We start from the raw sequence: 13,334 nt of genomic DNA on the forward strand, positions 1-13,334 counted from the left end.
TGCAAGGCCAGGGGCAGAGATCTCAAAGGTTGCCTGAGTGAAGGGAGAGTTCCCCTCCAAAAAGGCCTACAAGTGACCCTGGACTCAACCAGGGGGCTGGTGTTCAGCCCATGTCCCAAACAAGGAAGCCCTCTTTGCGTCAGCCATATTAGGGTTGTCAGCTCCCCATACACCTACCCTATTCTACAGCCATCGGGAAAAACGCAGCCCCTTCCACGAAGGCCCTGGGGTCCTCTCCTGTTGGGTGCTATGTAGGAATGGCAGTGATGCCCTTGATGGGAATGTGGTCCTGGAGGTGCCTACCTACATCCTGCTGCACCCCACCACGGCTCTCGGGTGCACGACCCCCCTTTATTCTGAGGCCACGCATCCGGGCAGGTGCAGGATTCGCCAGGGTGCAGCCTCCAGGTGCAAACTTCAGCAGCACTGGGGTCCCCAGACCTCCCCATGACCTGGGTCGCAGCTCAGACCAGGGAAGGTGATTTGGAGGTGGGGACAGACAGCTGGGCCACGGGTGGCCCCCAGCCCTCTTTTAGGGACACGCAGACAGGGCTGGTGGCTTTCTGGGTCCAAGTGAAGTGGCAGAAGCGGGGTCTCCAAGTCTCCTCCCCCCCAGCCCAGTGTCTCCAGAAGACTGGCCGCTTTTCTTGCCAGAAGCAGGTGCTAAGGTGGCTGCCAGCGTCAAAGCACGCCCCAGGGACTGCCCCTAGAGCTCAGCAAACGAGAGGGCCACCAAACAGGGAAGCGTGATCTGAGCAATAGCGTCCCCTCATTTCTCAACCCTGGTTTCGGCTGTGTTTACAAGGCTACCTGATGTTTTTGACTTCTGACAGCTTCACTTTTTTTTTTTTAAACCCTTTTTCCAAAGTCATTTAAAGACTGAGTGCTGGAAGGTTTGAAGGGCCTGATATCTGTCACGTTGCAGCCGGTAAGAAATGCTTTGCAGGTCACCCACATCTTTCTGTCCAAAGATTCCACGTGCGATTCTGGTGACCGTATTTTCCAAAGCTAAAATCAAGGGTGTGGGCTAACACTTTTTGAATTCAGGATCACCCTGGGAAAAGCCAGGTCCTGTAACTGATTTTCCCGATTCTGAGGCTGGCTGAGTTTCAAAGGTTTGTCCCAGACACATCCCAGAGAATTTTGTACCAGAATTGGATGCACAATCCAGCTTACTACTGATTAATGCCTGAACACCGTTTAGGGAGAGGCCCTTCCCCCACCTGCTACTCTGTCTCTCATCAGAAGAGTTGGATTTGGTGGGGACGTGAGCCGGGGCCACACTTGGTTTCTACTGACCCCCATCGAGGTATTGGACTTGCAGTGTTCCCCTGACCCCACCCAGCCTCTCCCCTTCTCATGCAGCTTTAAAACCTTACTCCTTTTATTTAAAGATGAACAGGATGGGAGAAAGTGGCTTCCCCTGCCCGCGCATCTGCATTCCCTGTGGGGGACACAGGATGTGGGGGGCGGCGGGGCCGCATAAGCAGCTTTCTCTCAGGGCTCGGGACGTCTTCTAGTGACATGGCGACAGGCTGCTGCACGTGCTCGTTTGGAAACCAAGCTGAATGCCTGCCCGGCAACCACAGGTCTGGGTGAAGGCCGTCTCTCCCACGCACCCAGGGACGCCTCCCAGGCCAGACTCCTCCCTCCGCAGCCTGCCTCCCATGGAGCAGGGGGCCACTCCCAGTGTGGCTCAGACACCCGGGGGGAGGCGTCCATTCCGGGTCAGGGTGCCTGTCTGGGTGTGTGGGTGGGAGGCTTTGCTCCCTCGCCTCACCTTGGAGGTCCCTTGTGCCAAGTGCCGAGGACCCTGGGGGCTGGAGGCGTCGCTCCCGAGCAGCTGTGGGTTGTCGGGCGCGGGCCGCTGTGGCTCCCACGGGGCCGGGAATTGCTGTGTGCGTGGGCTGGGTGCACGCCGGGTCTCTGCCGCCCCCGGACTCTGCACAAAGGGCCCCTCCTCCTCCCAAAGCCATTGATGGAGCTTCTCTGGAATTGTTTGCCAAAATCCCAAGGTAGAATCCAAGGGTCCAAGATCATTTCCATCGAGCACGTGTTTTCCTTTTCCATAGGAACTTTTGTTGTTTTTTTTAACCAGCACCACACCATGCTTCCGAAGGCCATGTTTCGTCTTTCCTGGATCACTACAGTGAAGTATTACAGTTGTACAGTTCCCAATCTGGCCTTGGCTTGCTCGGATAAAACTTTGTATGTATTTTGTAAGGCATAGATTCTATATTGTAATGATGTCCTATGCAAAAAGAAAAAAAATAACTAAATTGTAAATTTTATTGTTTTAACGTGTATGCATGTTTAGTGACGTTTACATTTTGAAATAAAATTTATGATTCATTATTTTATTTGCCAGAGCTGGTCCTTTGATGGGCATGCCTTGGAGAGGCTCTGGGAGGGGAGGGAACTGAAATGACCCAGCTCAAGCAGTTGGACGTAGTTGGCTGCGGGGCGGACACCAGCCTGGAACTGGCAGGCCTTAACACGGGGAGAGGGAGAAGGCTTTGCAGGGGGTGAGTGCTCTTCTGGCCATCTACTCCCCCCGGGCCCTCGGCTCATCACATTCCCCCTCCCACCCCACAGAAAGCTCAGCCTCAATCCCCAGGAGCGCTGAAAAGAAAGGCAGGTTCCCGTGCAGGGCATAGCGCTTGTCCAGAAAATGCCCTATATGCAGCTCACCTAGGTCCCCCAGGTCAGCCTTAGAGACTGACCCCGAACTGCTCTGCCACGGGGGCCAGCCTGGCACTGTGGAGACAGGGCCAGGGGTCCCCGGGATCTGGGGGGAGGGACAGCATCTGTTGATGCCAGAGCCCACTTAAATCTCCCGTGGTCATGAACTGCCCCAGCCGCTCTCCGAAGCAGGGCCTTTCCAAGACGGGCAGGGCAGGGAGAGGGCCTGGACCACGGCTGTGCTTCTGCCCCACGGTCGCAGCCCTACCAGGCACAGACCCAGGACTGTGATTCTTATCACCTCTTCTTCATACATAGGCTACATGAAAACCATGAAGAAACGTAAAATAGCAACAACGGAAGGCCTTGCAGTGGACGAAACATGCTTTTTCCTAAAGCTCCATCCACACCGGCAGGCGTTTCCTGATGAGAGCTTGTTTTCTTCGTTACGGACAAGGAGGAGGGGTGGGAAGGGAATGGCCCCTGGCACACACTGAACTGTCAGGGAAACAAGCACCCGTTTTCAAACAAAAGTCTTTCTGGTGCCGAGACGTGTGGAGCCAGCCCGGTCTTGGGAGCGTGTTCCCAGGACGGCCGTGATTGCACCTTCTTGGAGACGGTTCCTGGTTGCTCAGAACTCCCCGGACAGCAGCACGCGAGACGGAGCCGCTTCCATAAATAATTGTGTGCTGAGAGCCCAAAAGCTTCAAAAACATTGATGGGAAAGAGCAGCCATCAGTCCTGATGTCACAGCAAAGGTTTGAAAGAGGTCGAGGGCTCTGCTGGGGTTCCTTTCCAAAAGATGGGGGTGGTGCTTGGCGTTCAGGAAGCCTCCATTTCAGGAACCTGGGCTCCCTAGAGACCCAGAGAGGCCCCCAGTGGTGTAGAAGGAAGAAAATAAACAATAGGTTTTCCCGGTGCTTGAAAAGCAGATTTACTCGTGCGTGTCCACAAACAGAGCACGTAAGCAGTGTGGGGGAGGGTTTGTGGGGACAGGACCTCAGCCCTGGGCAGTGACCAGGTGTCAGATTAAAAGGTCAAACTGAAGGCAGTTAGGTGCAGCGCTGAGGGCATGGGGGGAGTTTGCACAGAGGCGTGGGGTGCACTAGGTGATGTATTGGTTAACAGAATTCAAAACAGCCAGCAGGATGACAGCACGTCCCTGACCAGAGCTGACAGTGGGCATGTGCTGCTCCCGGCTGCGACAGACCCATCTCACCGAATAAGGGGGAGACCCCAGAATAAGGGGGAGACCCCGCCGGGCCAGCCTGGCCTGCTTCAGGTCTCCCGTGGTGGGGATGACCAGAGAGCTGCCTTTGAGCAGGTAGTGGGCTGGCATCTGGTGCAGGGCGAGTCCTCCCGGAGGGCAGAGGCTGGCTGAGCATTTCCCATCGCCTGGCACTGGCCCGCAGGCCGTGAGCGCCCCGCTGCGGGGGGCGGGGAGGGGGGGCGGCAGGGATCTGCATTCTGCAGGGGAGCCTGATCAGGAGGCAAAGGGAGGGCTGCAGTATTTTTCAGGGGGAAATCCGAAACTATCTCCCCATGGCCTTGGCAGTCCTGTTGGGGTGTGGGCTGGCCTTCGGTGAGCCGGGCTCACAGCAGAGGGCCTTGAGTAACAGGTTAGACTGTGTAACTTATTCTGGGGACGTGGGTGGCTCAGTGCCCCGAGTCAAGCCCCCTCTATCCTATGATAAACTTTCAGCCATTAGCACCACTCCGAAGGCTTTCCAAGTGGAAAGCATCCTGACCCAGTGACAGCACCCGGCTGCAGCCTCGTGGAACAGACAACCCGCAGCAGCGGCCCCAGGACCGGCAGGTGTTGATGGAGATGGTGCCGGAGGCACAGGGCCCTAGTTAGTTTCACGTCGTGGTCACCCTCATTCATGGGAGAGAGAGGCCCAGAGAAGCGGTGCTCTGGGCTTAGCCTGTAGCCCCTGCCCCCATCACAGTGTCTTCCATTCCCAGCATCAACAGTGGGGCAACGAGTTATTTATGAATTCCACAGGAGTCCTGGGTGAGTACCAACAATAAATACCAATATGATTTGCATAATCAACAGGCTTCCCCTTGGACCTCCTAGGAAGTGTTGTCAACACACACACCAGTCACACAAGGGCTACTGCTTAGTGATCCATTACTCCTTCGGGAAAATAGGTACTGAGCTCGGGCCCTGATGAGCGGAAGCCACTCCCCTCACTTGTCCTGCTCTTTCTAACCATAAGCACATTCCAGAGTGTTAACTGTGTGGACCAGCCTGGAGGGTGGCTCATCCAGGGCTCCGCAGCTCTCTCCCAGCCACAGTCTGGGGAATTTCTTATGTGAACCTTCCACTCTGGGGACACAGCTGCTAGTGTGTGGCCTTTGACTGCAGTGGAAGTGCAACCCTCAAATTCTCGGCGGTGGGGTACACGGGCTGGGGAGGCACACACAGCAAGCGTCGGCCATGATGAGCCCTCCCTGGGGTGGGGGTCGAAACTCACACTTCCATTACATATATTCTTATGAATGCAGCAAATATTAAATAATAATAAATAACAATAATAATTAAATAATAAATAAAAATAAATAATAAAAAAGTTAAAGTTATCTGTTAAAATTACCAAAATGTTTAAAATAGTATCAATAGGAATAGGGGGTTAGTTAAATGAGCTATGTGATGTCCAATATGCCCAATATTCACTATATTATTAAATGAAAAGGCAGGTTATAAAACAACATGCAAAATATAATGACTTTTTTTTTTTTTTGACTGCATCACTCGGCTTGTGGAACCTTAGTTCCCCGACCATGGATTGAACCGGGGCCCTCGGCAGTGAAAGCGCAGAGTCCTAACCACTGGACTGCCAGGGAATTCCACACATTTTATTTTTTTTTAATGTTCTCTAGGGCTTCCCTGTGGCGCAGTGGTTAAGAATCCACCTGCCAATGCAGGGGACACGGGTTCGAGCCCTGGTCCGGGAAGATCCCACATGCCGTGGAGCAACTAAGCCTGTGCGCCACAACTACTGAGCCTGTGCTCTAGAGCCCAGGAGCCACAACTCCTGAAGCCCAGGTGCCTAGAGCCCGTGCTCCGCAACAAGAGAAGCCACCGCAATAAGAAGTCCACGCACCGCAACGAGCCCCCGCTCGCCGCAACTAGAGAAAGTCCGCGCGCAGCAACGAAGACCCAACGCAGCCAAAAATAAATAAATACATAAAATAAATTTTTTTTAAAAACCTTAAAAAAATGTTCTCTACAGCTATATAATTGTGATTACATATTTATATGCACAGAAAAAATACTGGTAAAAGACATAAAAGTCAAGCAGTTGTTATCTTTAGGTAGTGAAAAATAGATTATTTTTGCTTACTTATTCTGGTTAATTCTCTGAATTTTCAAAACTCAGGTATAATGTTTGGAATTAAAATCACAATAGCACTTGTGTGAGGCTAAAAGTTTGCCCAAGCTAAGCTGGGGAGCACCCCATCCTCACCCCCAGGAGACGTCCACCAGCATTCATGGCAGTGCCTTCGGGGAGAGCAAAACCCGGACACGCCCAAAGGTCCCCACGTGCGCCCACGTGAGAAGGGACATAACCAGTGGCTGCCTGCACATCCGTGCAATGGCGCCATGCAGAACTGAGGGCATTAACCTTACAATATCCAAAAACAGTGCTGCACAAAGAAAGCAAGCTGCAAACAGGAAGGCTTCCATAGCATCAAGCTTGTGAGAGCTGGGAAACACGTGGAGCAATGACCCTGTTCCTCGAGCATCGGTACCCACTGGCCAGGAGTACAGAGGATGCAGGGAGGACAGGGCGGGGTGGCTCAGAAAGGCCCCAAGAGGCTTTCACCAGTTACCTTCAACATAACATTACTTAGGATTAGAACTAGGTAGTGGGACCTCTGGGGTTGTCTCTTTCTTCCATATTTGCTTCAGGTGTGAAACGTTGGACAATTTTACATCGTCCAAGGATGGGCCAGCGTGAATCATCTGGGCTCCTCCAGGCAGGCCTGCAGGCTGTCCCTGCACTGGGCAGATCTCTGCTCCCGAATTAGGGCCGCTGCCAAGGAGCCTGGCAACCCAGAGCACAGTCACCGGCTGGGACATAAGCCATATTGCAATGACCAGAAATAAAAATAGAACTGCTCCGGCCGGAGGGGAGGAGGGGGCTGAGCTCTTTGCTGGGAAGCCTCTGAAACAAAAGATTCATTGATCTGAGACTACAGAGGGACGCAGCCCTGAGTGCAGGGAGGGGTCCCAGTTACCTGCTCTGGTACCTGGAAGCATCCACTTGGGGGGTAGGGGTGGGGAACTGTTATAATTATTGTTATTCTTCACCCACCCACCCACCCTGCCCCCGCTGGCACTGTGCCCTTAGGTAAATATTTGAAACTGTTTTTTTTGCCCTTCTTGTATACAATAGGGTAAAGGATGCATGCCTCTGTATTCATGGGGTTGTAAAACTAATTGAGAAAGTGCCAATGAAAATACTTGACAAAGTAAAACAGCAAACTGTGTTTACTATATGGATTGTCCAGTCATGAACTTTGTGGACTTTGGAAGTAATTTGATCACTGGTTTCATGTTTAACATTTACGAATTTTAATCAAAGTAATACGTATGAACAAGGTTAAACAACCAAATAATTCCCCCCAAAACGCAGTGATAAAATGTCTCTTTCCTCCTCCTCCCACCCCTGACCTTCCCCCCCAAAGTTCCACCACACCAGGGCTAGTCCTTTTTTTTATCATTTCTGTTTTTAAATATCTTGTTGGTTATTCCCCAAAGCCTCAGTGGAATGCTTATCCGTCCTTGGGTTTTGTGATTAACGGGCTTCCTGATATGAAGGCTAAGTCTTCTCTGTGAACCTACAGTCACCCCTCACTTCGGACCACTCCAGGAAGATATTTTAGCATCCAGGGCCAATTGGGTGAACACATTCCCTCAGTAGCTTAAAATCCTATCTCATTTTTAGTTTGCCTTTATTTGAAATTTCATTTGTAGCATACGTGTTTTTCCCTGTAGCTTTTAAATACCTTTCTTCCTTCTTGTTAGTAAACTATCAGATGCCTCTCCCAGAGCCTCAATATCTTTGTTCCCAAACCTTCTCCCCAGCCCTCTCCCTGCTCCCGCCTGCAGAGCTGTCAACCCTGGGACTCCCTTTACCGCCCCCAGGAGGGTCATTCTGGAGTCCAAATAACATGTTTTTCTCTTAGTTTTTTTCTCATTTTGCTGAAAAACATCCTCAAGTAACTGTCCAAGAAAGGATGCATGGGAGGTGTGTGTTTTTTTGAATCCTTGAAGGTGTGAAAATATCTTCATTCTGTCCCACACGTGACTGATAATTTGGCCAAGTACAGGCAGACCTCGCTTTATTGCACCTCGAAGATATTTGTCTTTTACAAGTTGAAGGTCTGTGGCAACACTGTGTTGTCAGAAGACAGCATTTTTAGCAATAAAGTATTTTTAACTAAGACAATGCTATCGCACACTTAATAGACTACAGTATAAACGTAAGTTTTATATACATTGGGAAGCCCCAAAATTTGTGTGACTCGCTTTATTGCAGTATTTGCTTTACTGCGGTGGTCTAGTCTGAACCCTCAGTCTCTCCGAGGTCTGCCTGTATGGAAAACTAGGTTCAAAATTACTGACTGTCTTCGTAACACCCATTGCTACCCACAGGAAGTCTGGTGCCAGTGTGATTCTCACTCCTTTGCAGCGAACATTTTACTTCTACCCTCTTTGGAATCTTTCAACCTTTTCTTACACTGTTGTTCCGGACTTTCATGCAGATATTTCTAAGGGCAGGTCATTTTTCCTTCATCCTGCATTCCGTAGACCATTCCGTCTGAAGACTCTGTGTCTCTTTAGGACTGGAAATGTTTTCTCTTCTTTTATTTTATTGCTAATTTTCCTCCCTCCATGTTTCTCTCCTTTTTTGTTTTCATACTAGTTGAAGGTAGACTTACTGAATCAACCTTCTGTACCCCCGACGACTCCTTACACTTTTTCTGTCCTTCTGCATTATCCTTGGATTTATCTTCCCTTTCCTCCTGATCTGCACCCTGAGCTGGAACAGCCTTTTTTACTCAAATCTCATGCCTCCTCTGAGACCCCGGCCACAGTGGGTGGTCTTCCAGCCTCTCCTGGCATCCCTGTCCCCAGGCAGTGCCCACGGCCCCTCAGCCAGAAGCACCTGCCCTGACCCTTACCGGGCTGCTGAAACAGGCACGATGAGCCTTCTCTACCAGGTGGGGGCTTTGGGGGTTGCGGCGGCTGTGAAGGGGGTGGAGGGGCTCTGGGGCTGGGAGATGGGACTATGGGAGGGGCTGTGGAGGAACTCTATGGGGGGCTGTGCGGAGGGGGGCCGTGGGTCACTGCCCTGTCCAGGCCGGCAGGGGCTCCTAGAGGCAGGGACGGAGTGAGAAAAGGTCTGGGAGGGAGGGGCGGGGGGCCTCTCTCGCTTCCCAAGGCTTCAGGAAGTTCCTGGAATTCACGATCTGCTCCCAGAGGGGTTTTCTGGAGAAACCAGGAAGGCTCGGGATTCCCGCGTGGGCGGGCGGGTGTGGAGCAGTCGGCACCGGTGACAGCAGGGCGCCTCCTGCGAGCCGGACCGCCGGTCTCCGCGCCAAGCTCCCGAAGCTCTGCCCTCGCAGCTCTGCGGGGCTCCCGGGGAGACACCCCCGGCGCTGCGTCTCCACCGCCCACCGCATCCCCGCCCGCGCCCGGTGTCCCCTCCCACCCCGGAGCGCCCCGTCCCCCGCCTCCCGCGCCCCGCCCACTTCCTGGACTGGGCGGGCGGCCTGGCCCCCCACCCCCAACCCCTCCGGACTACCCGCGGCTGCTCCTGCAGCTTGTATTTCTAACCCCCCCAATGTCTCTCAGCCTTCTGGCTCTGAGGATATGTTGAAGCCACTCCAGCACACACACCACACACACACACACTAACTATATGATAGTTAACCACACACACACACACACACTAACTATATGATAACCATGCCCATAACCAAAAACGATGCCATAGTCTTGGGTAATAATGACGGTAACCCTCTCTTGCATTGTTCTTTGCACTTTGTAATTTCAAGGTGTTTTTACTCACAGGAGCTCATCTAATGCTGATGAGGATCCCCGAGAGAGGGAAGGAGACTCCATCCTTCTAGCTTCCGGGCGCGAGAGAGGGGGTGGTTCTGAGGCTCAGCAGGCCACGTGACTGGCTGTCCGTCCGTCCTGACCGAGGCCCCAGCCCTCTCCCCCGACCCCACCAGCTCTTTGTAACCAGAATCTCCCAGGCTTCCCTGGTCTTGGCTTCCCTGGACCACAGTCCCCTGGGCTCCACCTGCTCAAGTGGTGCCCAGCTCCCCGCCGAGGCCTGCAGGGTGTCCCAGACGCACTATCTCTTCCACCCCTTCATGCCTGTCCTTTGGGGCCCTTGATGCTCTGCTTCATCCCGTGAGGTGAGGTGCCTTCCTCCATTCTGGAGCCCCCTGGGGCCATAGTGTCCAGAGGACCCCCAGGGATATCTTGGGGAGGACCCATAAATGGGCCACAAAGCAGAGTGGCTTGGGCAGGTGATGTTTTGGAAATTCAAAGAAGAGTCTGGTCACTTCAACAGTACGGGCTCTGCACGGGCCCCAGACATGGGTCAGGTGGGGCCTGGGCCAAGAGTCACTGACAGGCCACATATAGACCCGGGAGTCTCGCACATCCAGAGGCAGAGGGACAGGTCCTTTTCCGATGAGAACCTGCAAATGGCCCCCTTCCCACTCACGGCAGCGCTGGACCCCACCTGACCTGGCACCTGCCTCGCTCCCAGGGCTCTGCCTGGGCACCCCCTGCAGTTTCTGGCGACACAGCAAGTGGGCCTCCCCGGGCCTTCACACTTTCTGACCTCACGCTGTGCAAGCCTCCACTCAATGCTCAAGAGACAGGCCTTCCCTGAACCTGTCTAAAGAGAGGACCCAGGGGACTTCCCTGGTGGCACAGGGGTTAAGAATCTGTCTGCCAACGCAGGGGACACGGGTTCGAGCCCTGGTCGGGGAAGATCCCACGTGCCACGGAGCAACTAAGCCCGGGCACCACAACTACTGAGCCTGCGCTCTAGAGCCCGCGTGCCACAACTACTGAGCCCGCACACCTAGAGCCCGTGCTCCGCAACAAGAGAAGCCACAGCAATGAGAAACCTGCACACCGCAACAAAGAGTAGCCCCCGCTCGCCGCAACTAGAGAAAGCCCACATGCAGCAACGAAGACCCAACGCAGCCAAAAAATAAATAAATAAATTTATTTTTTAAAAAAAGAGAGAGCGCCAACCCCTTCACTCTCGGCCCCCCCCCCCTGCATCCCCCCTGGTGTAGGATGCACCGACCTCCTAGGCCCTAGGCCGTTGGGGCAACTCCCCTTCCCAGCACCCTCAGCTCCTCCCTCCGAGGGCCCCGCCTGCCCCTCCCCTCACCAGCCTCCCCCCCTTTACTGGGCTCCACCCCACTGTGCTCTGGGGTGAAGCTGCAGCTGCCTCTGCCCTCAAAGAGCAAAGAGAAGGCCGTGTGCCCAGCGGCAGGCAGAGCCTTCCAGCCGGCTGGTTTGGCCTTGAAGGCGAGGCTAATGAGTGTTCCCGCTCAAATCATGTTCGTTATGTCCCAGACACTGTTCTACATCCCTGACCTGTGCTGATGAGCTTGATTCCCGCAACAGCCGGTTTACAGATGAGAAGATGGAGGCGTCTGTGGACAGTCAGGCACCAGCTGCCGCTGGGGAGAGCACACCCTCAGATCCCAGAACTTCCCCCAGGGAATCAAGCAACAGGCAGTCACGGGTGTTCACCCCCACCAGGGAGTATTGTGCACCCATCAAAAAGCAGGACAGAGATGGAAACAGCCAGCATTAGGGGGCACTAAGTTAAAAAAAAAAAAAAGGTAAAGTGCCAAATAGTACCTATAAGAAACTACCACTTGTGTAAAGCAGAAGACATTAAAAAAATTATATATATCATTATTTTTGCAAAAAGAAGGCTTGGGGATATTGGCAGAGGGGACAAGAGTGGAAGCAAGATTTCTCTGGGTGTACTTTTTTCCTATAACAACTTTATTGAGATATAATCCATATATCATACAATTCACCCATTTCATGTACACAATTGGATTTTAGTATACTCCCAGACATGTGCAACCATCACTCCAAGGTTAGAACATTTTCATCACCTCAAAACACAACCCTTTAGCTCTCACCCCTGCTGTTCCCCCAAGGCCCCCCGCCCTAAGCAAACCACTAATCTACTTTCTGTGTCTGTAAATTTGCCTGGTCTGAATATTTCATCTAATGGAACCCTACAATACATGGCCTTTTGTGGGGCTCCCCTGGTGGCACAGTGGTTAAGAATCCACCTGCCAATGCAGAGGACACAGGTTCGAGCCCTGGTCCAGGAAGATCCCACATGCTGTGGAGCAACTAAGCCCATGCACCACAACTACTGAGCCCGCGCTCTAGAGCCCATGAGGCACAACTACTGAAGCCGACATGCCACAACTACTGAAGGCCGTGCACCTAGAGCCTGTGCTCTGCAACAAGAGAAGCCACCACAATGAGAAGCCCACACACCGCAATGAAGAGTAGCCCCTGCTCGCCGCAACTAGAGAAAGCCGGTGCACAGCAACGAAGACCCAACGCAGCCAAAAATTAATTAATTAATTAATTAAAAAATATATACATATATGGCTTTCTGTGTTTAGCTTCTTTCACTTAATAAAATGTATTTAAGGTTCATCCATGTTCTAACACGTATCAGTTCTTCATTCCTTTTTATGGCTGAATAATAATTATTGTATGTATATACCACTTTTTTTTAATCCATTCATCAATTGACAGACGTTTGGGTTGTTTCTACCTTTTGGCTATGGTGAATGATGCTTCTATGAGCATCTGTGTACAAGTTTTTGTGTGGACACGTGTCCATTTCTTTTGGGACTACACCTAGGAGTGGAGTCGCTGGGTCATAGCTAAATCCGTGTTTAGCCATTTGAGGAACTGCCATACTGTTGCCATCTGCACCATTTTCCACTTCCACCAGCAGTGTATGAAAATTCTAATTATGCCACATCCTTGCCAACACTTGTTATTGTTTTTCTTTGAATGCACTGGGCCGGCTGGGTGGGTGAGGTTGTTGCCTGGAGGCTGGCTCTGGGCGGGTGCCCATGGCTGGTGGGTGGGACTTGCTTCCCACACACGTTGGTACTCGGGACACCTGGGGGTGCTGGGACACGCCTGTCGTCCTGTCCATGCTGCCGGACATCTGGCTGGGGTGGGCTGGGGCTAGTGGGCAGCAGAGCCTGCTTGAGGCCCGTCCACTCTGGTTAGGGGAAGATGGCTAGGGCACAGTGCCCCATGTGACCAAGCAGCCACAGTCCTGTGTCACTGGGTTGGGAGAGAGTGAGTCAGATGCATTTTCAACACCTGCTGGCTCTGCTGACAGAGAGGAAGACCTGAAAAGGAATCCAGAACTGAGTGAAGGGGTACCTGGACCAGTTAAGTGTGGAGCCCCCAAGGTGGAGACTGCAAACTTCTGTGAATAGAGACAGGAATTAGGTGATGTGTCACCCGTGTCTAGGGACTTAACTGGGAGGACTCACCCTCTCCAGGATGGGAGAAGGGAATGGCAGAGCAAACGCAC

The sequence above is a fragment of the Balaenoptera musculus genome, chromosome 2, assembly GCF_009873245.2.
Source record: "Balaenoptera musculus isolate JJ_BM4_2016_0621 chromosome 2, mBalMus1.pri.v3, whole genome shotgun sequence".
Classification (NCBI taxonomy): domain Eukaryota; kingdom Metazoa; phylum Chordata; class Mammalia; order Artiodactyla; family Balaenopteridae; genus Balaenoptera; species Balaenoptera musculus.